We start from the raw sequence: 9,986 nt of genomic DNA on the forward strand, positions 1-9,986 counted from the left end.
TGTAGATGCAGAACCATTTCCAGCACTTCGTAATTCAGCATCCATACAACTCAAAATCCATAGTAATAAAAATGCTTTTATTTGGCTTTTTAAAAATCTGGAATAAAAATGTTATTCTACCCAGATGAAAATTTAGCCATAAAAATGAACGAGATTATTTATCTTTATGAAAAGATTAAATTAAGAACAGATGTATCCTGCCTGAAGAGTAAGCGGGTTATATATGATAGTACAGATATTCTTTCATGAAGACAGAGAAGCTGGACAAATTTAGGTACTTTCATTTTCATCCAGTAAAAGCAGACTGTGGGTACACATAATGTATGCGTGCACATGTGACAGAGGATAGTTTGTGTCAAAAAGAAAGGAAACAGAAGAAGTGATTTTCAGTAAGTTAAAAATAATTAAAAGGCCAAAAGGAAACAAAGAAGGAAAAAGTGATTAAGCACTAGAAATATTCATATATAATGCCAGCGACAGATAGATATCAGCACTGATACACACATTTGAAAAGAAAAGTAACTGGTGAATATTCAGGCAGACAGAGATTAAAATAAGACATACTGCTAAAAAAAGCTAGCATAAATATTATCCACAGAAACAACCAGATTAAAACAACAGCAAAAAAAGTACCTCTCTGTTGTTTACAGAAGAGCAGAAAGTTCACAGTTTCTAAAAATTGAAATCCATGTTTCATTTTGTAGAGGAACTGTTAGGTCACAGCTTGGCCCACAGAGCACAGGCACATTGTGTGCAGCTGTGGTCTCCAGATAAGCAGAAGGTATGGACCCAGAGTGCAGCCTCCCTGGGCTCATGTAAGAGTCAGCCAGTGGTGGGAGGATATCTCCTGGACCTAGGCTGCTTCCTGAGAAGGAACGGAGCGCATCAACCATGTTGCTAAGTCATGAGAGGGTACATCTTCAGTGAATAAAGAACAGGCTTAGTAAAGCTGCAATCCTTTTCCCTAAAGCAGGAATATTTCATATGAGGCAACATTTTCCATTTAAACTTTACAAAGTAATCCTTGCATGAGATAAATTCATCAGCTGTTTCATTGCCTTCCTTCATGCAACATCCCTATCACACTGAAGCAAGAGTGGAAGAAAGGATGTCCAAGTAGAACTGACCAACATAAATTTCACCTAGTTTTCCACTAGTTACAGAGCGAATCTTACAGAACTGGTCCATTTCAGATTGACACCTCATCCTACACATAAGCTATAGTACAGCAGAAACTGATGGCTTGCCAGACATGGGCTAATTCTACATAGATAGAGTTGGCTTTCTGGGCTGCAGGTGCACACTGCCCTAGTTCATGTCCAACTTGATTTGAAAGAAAAAGGCTTTCCTCTATCTAAAAAAAAAAAAACATGAATATTGTCTGAGTGCCACCCACATACTGTTGATGTCAGACTGAGGAAGGAAATAATGCTTCTGTTGAACCAGGGTGGGAATCATGACCTTGTAGTCTGAGATAATGAGCATGTCACTGCATTTTTGAGATTCAGAAACAAAATAAGAAAGCTAATCATGGAAAAGGTACTTTGATCATTCTGAGACTACATGAAGGCCAGTGAGAGCAAAAAGTATCTCAGCGTGGTTCTCCGAAAAATCAAAAAACTCCTCAGGAGCCAACCAATTCCTACAGTTTACTAAAGTTTTCCTCAACTCTATTCACCTCCTCATTATCATTCTGACAATATCAATCACATCTATCATGAGAAAAGATTAATAACTTTGTAGTTGCATAAGGACCTCATGGCACCTAATATGTAAGGAGTTGAAGATTCTGAGTCAGAAAAATCTGAGTAAAAATAATTACTCTTTAATTATTTGATACTGAACTCCAGATTGGAAACTACAATTAATTATTGTATATCTATGTAGTGTTTCACTATATAAATGAACTACCAAATAAACTATGACTTTAATGGAAGGCAAAAATGCAAGCCTTAATAAATGCCTGACATGATATGTTTTACTTTCTTTCATGCAACCACACCTCACACAACTAGGAACACCAGTATCAAGTAGATCCAGTGAATGTGACTGAAGCATAGGGCATTCTTTTTTAGTTTTAGCAATATTTTTACTTCAAAAACACAAAGTGCACTTTGGAGCTAAAATCTGCAATGAATACACACACATAAACATACAAAGCCAACAAAAACAAAACAATAAACACATGCAAGAACACAAGTCACATAAAATTGCACACAGTTCAGCTTTCAGAATTTGTCTTCCCATATAATAACAGTCAAAGCGATCAGCTGGATCCTATTGCACAGTTCTACAGGAGAAGGTGGGTTCTATGCTTCAATATTAAGGATCCTAATTGTATCACATTATTATAGGAGCTGCATTTGTACCTCACAGATACAGAATTACAGTAATAGGGTTGCTATCCTATATACAGTGGGATAACAGAGTGACTTTTGGAGTTTGTCCGCTCTCACTGTGGTATGGCTTTCAAAAACAGAGATCACCCAGCCCATAAAAACTGATTCATATTAGGACATAAATAGCAATGACAGCAATATCATGGCAGTTTTATAATTCAAAATGGTCAATACTGCCTAATAAATCAGTCAAATACAGTCAAAATTTCTCATACAGTTGACACAAGCTGGTTCAATAACTCTTGAGAGAAGGATCTGCACTGACAATATTTTTGGAACAGAGATTCTGATAGACCAAACTTTATTCCATGGTTTCACTGAGGGAGACCACTTTCAGTGGCCTTCAGATCAGAATCTGTACAGGAAATACAAACTATTGCATTCCATTCCACTAAAGATTTCAAGAGAAATACTGATGATAATCTGCTTTATAGCTAATATGGCTAATATTTTACTAAATTGTTAAAAATAGATAATTTGGTTTAAAACATTTCATTTGAAAACTGAGAAGGTAGTAAGGGGACTACTAAACTGAATGCTTCAGAAACCTAAGAGAAACAGATAACAGAAGTTAAACAAAAACCACACATACACACACACACACACACACCGACACAAAGTCACCTCTAATAGTGTAATTAACTTTGTTTAAAAGCTTCAGCTCTTCTAGCACTGCTACTGAAACCCAGAAAGCTTTCCCTTCAGAAGTTTTCATTAGCAGCATTGTAGAAACAAAAGACCTATGCAGAAAATAGCCTCTGAGTATTTGAGTAATTGATTTTAGGTGAACGTTAAACTACAATTACCAACAAATCTCTTGCATAGATCATTTTTCCACTGATTTTCACTCTAGCACAGGGTATAGATGCCTGTAAATGAAATGCTGGTGACTACACTGATGCAGTTCTGCCCCCTCCTGTTCTGTTCTGTATGTGCTGGTGACTTTAGAAATACATTGAATAACACAAGAACACTGCAACCACAAGATAGCCAAATTCAGCATAAACTAATTTGATGGAGGTTACAGGACACAGATCAATCTTGCAAGCATTTCTCTGGATTCTGACTTATCAGTTCTTAAGTATTTATGAATAGAAGAGAGAAACACAATTATTTATGCAACAAAAGTAAACCATAATCCTATTTTTCCATTTATTTTATTGCAGAATTATATTCAATAATAATTTATTTTTGCTTGAGATATATATATACATATTTTTTTTCCCACTTATTCTGACCTAAGTTTCTGTCTGTAATCTCAATAAATGTTTAAGAAAGTTTTAAGAGACAGCCCCAAGTTCAGATAGCTGATAAATATCTCCTGCTTAGATAGGATAACAGTCAGAAGTTTTATTTCTTCTATTATTTTATTTTATCCCAGTGCCACAACACCACCTTCCCACATCTTTCTTTAAGATGGTTCCTGTATGCATTTCAAAAACTTGCTCCCCAAAGACAAAAAAGCCAATATATAAACATAAAAATGTCCCTCATGATTCAGAAATCTTAACAAAACTGGCTAGCACGATAGTCTTTTTCACTCTTTTCATGAGAACTAGACCGCATGAACTGATTACTTTGCACAAACTCAAGAAGAGCTCTAGCTCTTTTCCACTGTGAAATTCTTGGATAAGCACTGCTAAGGTATATGAGCATCGTGGAAAATCATCTGCTTTAAGATCATTTTTACGGACTAACAGCGTTAATGGAACCTTGTAAGTATATTGCAAAATAACTGGGAAAAGTTCACATTTTTTAAAGTTCTTTAAGAACTTTACGACAATGTTTTACTTATATCTAGTTTAATTTGTTATTTTTGTGCTTTTTACATCAAAAAAGATATCTCTGCCTTTGAGGGTTAACAAAACCTTTGTGATGAGTACTAGTAACCATGGAAATACAAAGAGCTAGTCAGAGACCAACATCAACCTAACAGAGGTGTTGATAGACAGAAAATACACGTATGATGAATTTACTGCATATGAAAGCTAGCTGAATCTGTCTCAACTGCATTAACAATGTAGGAAGCCATGTCCACAAAGCCTTCGGAATGCTTAGGAGCATATAGCATTTTCTCACTGTAATAAAGGGAAATGCCTTTAAAGGTAGTTTTTAAAGCACTTAGTGCAACTGAACTAGTCTAAAAGAAGAACAAAATAAGGATAAAATGGGTACTATGTGAATAAGAACATTAACAATGCAAATGAAAAGACTAAAGGAAGACCAGCTGAAATTTTCTTAGACTAACACTGTATTTATGAAGCTCATATAACCAACAACCAGTGACATGTGAGTAAGTTGTGTTAGCATTAAGAATGTTTTCTCATCATCTGCAGAAAGCCCCAGCTTCAACAGTATCCAAGACAAACAATCACTCGGCAGATGATTTATTGATCAAACTATCTACCTTGTAAAAATAAGACATGAATGTTTAACGACTGTCTCAGTGACAGGCCAAAGCAAAAAGCCCATTATTTAAACAGCTACAATCACAGTCCTTAAACATGCACATCCCCTAAGAGATGCCAAAAAAAAAAAAAAAAAAAGGAAAAGCATACATTCTTTGCTATAATTAGGAAACTATGACCATCAGCAGTAGAAATGTTTTTTTTTCCAGAAAGACATCTGGATAAGTTACATCTACTGGGAAAATGCAATTACGTATATAAAGTAAAATATATGTTTATAATATATGACTTAAGTTACACAGGTATGCTGTGACTCAAAAAATGCCAAAATGTGTCACTATGATCAGTTCTAACCTCACCCAAACAGAAACTATCTCAGTCTCGAAGCCTAAGAAACATGAGACAAATTAATACAGACCTCCTTCCTTGCATCTCTTTTTGCCTTGTGGCTATTAGAATTAGAAATCTCTTTCACTTCTGCTCCTGGCTCCAGGGAGGCCAAACGCATCCAAGCCAGGAATACTTCTCTTGAAGCACAGTAATTTACATGCCCAAATAATCAAAATAGTAATACTACACTTCTTCAAATGTGCTCAGCAAAGACCTGTAGGCTTTAAAACTGTGCAGTGAAGGCATATGGCTCCATAAGACTTAACATCCTTAAAGAAAATCTATTTCACCATTTCCTTTCTGTAGGCCTTTAGGACTTTATATAAGATGTAAGATACATCATCTTTACTTTCCCAGGGCTGAGAAAAGAATGATAGATTAATTTTGCAAACTTTTACGACAAATGTTTTTTTTTCCCTATCTTCTTTGCCCATTTGTCTTTTTGTATTCTGCAGAAAAAAAAAACACAAACTTTTAGCTCATAGATGTATTGTAGATTTCTGTAAGTGTGACTATAATGGCCGGGGTTGTAGATAGCTGAAACACCATTTTAATGCTAGTAGTTACACTTGAAAAAAATTAGTATTTTAGATACTGGGAATCCCTGACACAACATATCATGACTGGGACTAATTGTGCACCAAAAAATAGAGATCCTCTGGGCCTGTGTTAGCTGAATTAATGAGGAATGCTTTCACTGTTTCTGACATCTATGGCCTGCTGTTCCACCTGTTTTCCCCAGTTACCTTCATTTTAAATGCAAGATCAGGTAAATGAAATGAAAAATGAAAATACTATCTGGATGTTTTCTTGCAATTTCTTGTTCAGTTTTAGAAGCAGATATGTTCAGTTATGGGTACATTTGAACTACAGTAATTATTCTAAATTTCATTGTTATGTCTATAGAAATTTCCAAAGCCTATGCCTTAAACTGTGGCATTTTAATAATGACCCAAGATAAAATTTGAAGAAATCCCATTCTAGCACTCTAGAAATGAGTTGCAGAGATAAAACTATAGCCTATGGTCTTTCAATAAAATAGTGCTTTCTAAATACTTGAATAATTTCTGAAATTCGAATGGATTCCTATCCTACTTGAAGACTTGAAAAAAATATGGCCTTTGTCTTTTTTGCTGATACAAGATGTGGCATTGAAGATCCCACTCCCAATAAGAGTTACTACTGCATTATACTAATCACTACAATACTAGTAATATCTTAGAAATATTACACAAAAATACGATTTATTACAAAATCCAAATGAACTCTGTGGGTTACATGAGATATAATTTATAGAAGAATGCATTTTCTAGTGTTCTAAGTGAATATTGGCTGCAGTTCATATTTCCCTTTTGTGTGATGAATTATTTTTTGAGTAGTACTTGGGAAGTCACCAATTCAATATTCATAAGAAATACCAAACACAACATGCAGAAATGTCTGAACAGCAGCCAAAAAATAGAAGTCTTCATATTAATATAAGCTTCATATCAGCTAATTAATATAATAACTGATTATCTTAACTGATTATTTGTGGCATTTTGTCCACTTATCCTCTGAACTTCAAGCTAGTATCTAAAATAACTAGGCAAACCACAACAGATCCCCAAAAAAAGCATGAGAATAATTTGTATTTTTATCTCATATTTCAGTGGAGAATCTGGAGTGACTAAAACTATTTGAAAAGACGCTTTCAAGCAAAGCCAGAAGTAAAGTAATATTATCTTTGTGTAATTAAAATTAAATAAAAAGTTGGAGATGTAGATCCATAAATGTTTAAGCAAATAATTCGCTTTGAAAATAAAGGATGTCTTCTAAAGTAACTTCATGACTCTGTAGTAAATCTCTTATACCCTTCTTCTCTGGCCTAGGCATGAGATTGTTCTCTTAACTTCTAGCATGGCTAATGAATATTTGCTCTCTAAGTAGGTATGCACTACTAAGACACAAAAGGAGTCTCACTGTGCACTGACAAGCTAGGAGCATTGTCAATAATTTGGGTCCTTTGTGGAGCGCATTTTGTTATCACTAATAACTTGATCTGTATGGTTACAGATAATGTCTTCAGCTTGAACAGTAGCTTTGTATTCAGTTCACAATGCAACATATAAAAACTGAAAAAACACACCATGAAAGAACATTTCGTTTTTTGATTCAAAGGTCTGATCCAAAAATCACTTAGGAGAGTATTTCAAATAACATGAGCTGCAGGTCAGATCTGCAAAAAGTACACACTCAATTCATGCCTTCAGCAAAATGTATGCTGTAACGAGTACATGTATACACCTTCACTAATCTTTTCATGCTTGATCTTTTTATGCCATACAGAATCACAGAATCACAGAATGGCCAGGGTTGGAAGGAACCTCAAGGATCATGAATCTCCAAACCCCCTTGCCACATGCAGGGCCACCAACCTCCCCATTTAATACCAGACCAGGCTGCCCAGGGCCCCATCCAACCTGGCCTTGAACACCTCTAGGAATGGGGCATCCACAACCTCTCTGGGCAGCTGTTCCAGCAGCTTGCCGCTCCCTCTGTAAAGAATTTCCCCCTGACATCCAACCTAAATCTCCCCTCCCTCAACTTAAAACCATTTCCCCTTGTCTGCCCTTATCAACCCTTTCAAAGAGTTGATTTCCCTCCTGTCTGTGGGCTCCCTTTAGGCACTGAAAGGCTGCAATGAGGTCACCCCACAGCCTTCTTTTCTCCAGGCTGAACAAGCCCAGCTCCCTCAGCCTGTCTTCATAGGGGAGGTGCTCCAGTCCCCTCATCATCTTTGTGGCTCTCCTCTGGACCCTCTCCAACAGCTCCCAGTCTTTCCTGCACTGGGGGCTCCAGAGCTGGACGCAGTACTGCAGATGGGGCCTCACAAGAGCAGAGTAGAGGGGGACAATCACCTCCCTGTCCCTGCTGGCCACCCCTCTTCTGATGGAGCTCAGGATACCATTTGCTTTTAGAGCTGCAAGAGCACACTGCTGGTTCATGTTAAGTCTTTCATCCATCAGGACCCCCAGGTCCTTCTCTGCAGGGCTGCTCTCAAGCACCGCTCCTTCCAGTCTGTATGGATGCCTGGGATTCCTCCAGTCCAAGTGCAAAACCTTGCACTTTGCCATGTTGAACCTCATCAGGTTCACCTGGGCCCACTTTCCAAGTCTGTTGAGGTCCCTCTGAATGGCATCCCTTCCTTCCACCGTGCCAACCGCACCACTCAGCTTGGTGTCATCAGCAAATTGCTGAGGGTGCACTCGATTCCATCGATGCCACTGATAAAGTTGTTAAGAGCACTGGTCCCAAGACAGACCCCTGGGGACGCCACTTGTTACCGGCCTCCACCTGGACACAGAGCCATTGATGACCACCCTCTGTCTGCAGCCTTTCAACCAATTTCTTATCCATTGAGTGGTCCACCCATCAAATCCACATCCCTCCAATCTGGAGATAAGGATGTGGCGGGGGACCATGTCAAAGGCCTTCCAATTTTTCATAAAGATTTTGAAGTTGTGTAACCAACCACTGATACTAAACAATAAACAAAATGTTAGGGAACGGTCATTAAAACGTGGAGTAAAAAGAGCATGTAAAAACTGTACTCAGAGTCGTTATACAACATTTGAATAAAAATTATACTACAGATAGCATAGCTCCTATTTATGACAGGCTTGGCAATATCCCTAGACAAATTTTAAAGAGTTACGTAGGAAAAACAGACTGCTCCATTATATCATCAACATAATTAAGTGTGACACAACATAAGTATTATGGGAGAAAACCTAAGGAAATTCAAAACAATAGGCTACCCCTAGCCACTACTTCCAACTTCAAGTCTGAATTAATTAAAAGATCAAGTCATAAATAACAGTAGAAAAGCAAATAACTAAGAGAATGATAATTTTTCTAAAAAACTCAGAGAAGACTTTTAGGATAGAATTTCTCTTAGTAGAAGGAAGAGCATTCTAGTTATCTTACCAAATTTGACACAAAGGCTGAGTGAACTGGGTCTGTTCAGCCTTGAGAAAAGACTGAGAGGAGACCTGATCCAGGTCTATAAATATCTAAGGTGTGGGGGGCAGAATGGCGAGGCCAGACTGTTTTCAGTGGTGAGTGGAGACAGGACAAGGGGAAACGGCTGGAAACTGCAGCATAGGAAGTTGTGCACAAATGTGAGCAAGAACTTCTTTACAGTGAGGTGACGGAGCACTGGAACAGGCTGCACAGAGAGGTGGTGGAGTCTCCTTCTCTGGAGATGTTCAAGACCTGCCTGGATGCCTACCTGTGTGACCTGGTGTAGGGAACCTGCTTTGGCAGGGGGGTTGGACTCGATGATCTCTGGAGGTCCCTTCCAACCCCTACAATTCTGTGATCCTGTGAAGAATCTCCAAACGGGATTTTGTTCGGCCGTTGTAAGTTGGTCTGTCATTAAGCTGTTAGTGTCTCCTGTAATCTCATGCATTGCTTCTAAACCTTTGGTCCATTTGGACCATTGGTGTGTAGGATACCCGATTATCTGGCAAAGTGAACAGTTTAGTCTTTGTATAACCAAGATGTTATAACTGCAATATAATCAAAAGAGTAAGGCAAAAGCAAACAAGGATCACAAAAGAGAATAAGTAGAAGAGCTTACCCTTGGATTGAGCTCACTAGAAGATACCAAAAGAGGAGGATCTCCAGAAGAGATCCTTCCCCTCTGGTAGCCAGCTCTTAAATAGGTCCAGGAGGGGTGCAGCCTGGCTCCACCCCTTCTGGCAGCACAGGTGAATTGCCTTCACCTGTGCTCCTCTGGCTGACT

Source organism: Lagopus leucura, unplaced genomic scaffold (genome assembly GCF_019238085.1).
Source record: "Lagopus leucura isolate 7727_CA_CO unplaced genomic scaffold, USGS_WTPT01 Super-Scaffold_100033, whole genome shotgun sequence".
In the NCBI taxonomy this organism is placed as follows: domain Eukaryota; kingdom Metazoa; phylum Chordata; class Aves; order Galliformes; family Phasianidae; genus Lagopus; species Lagopus leucura.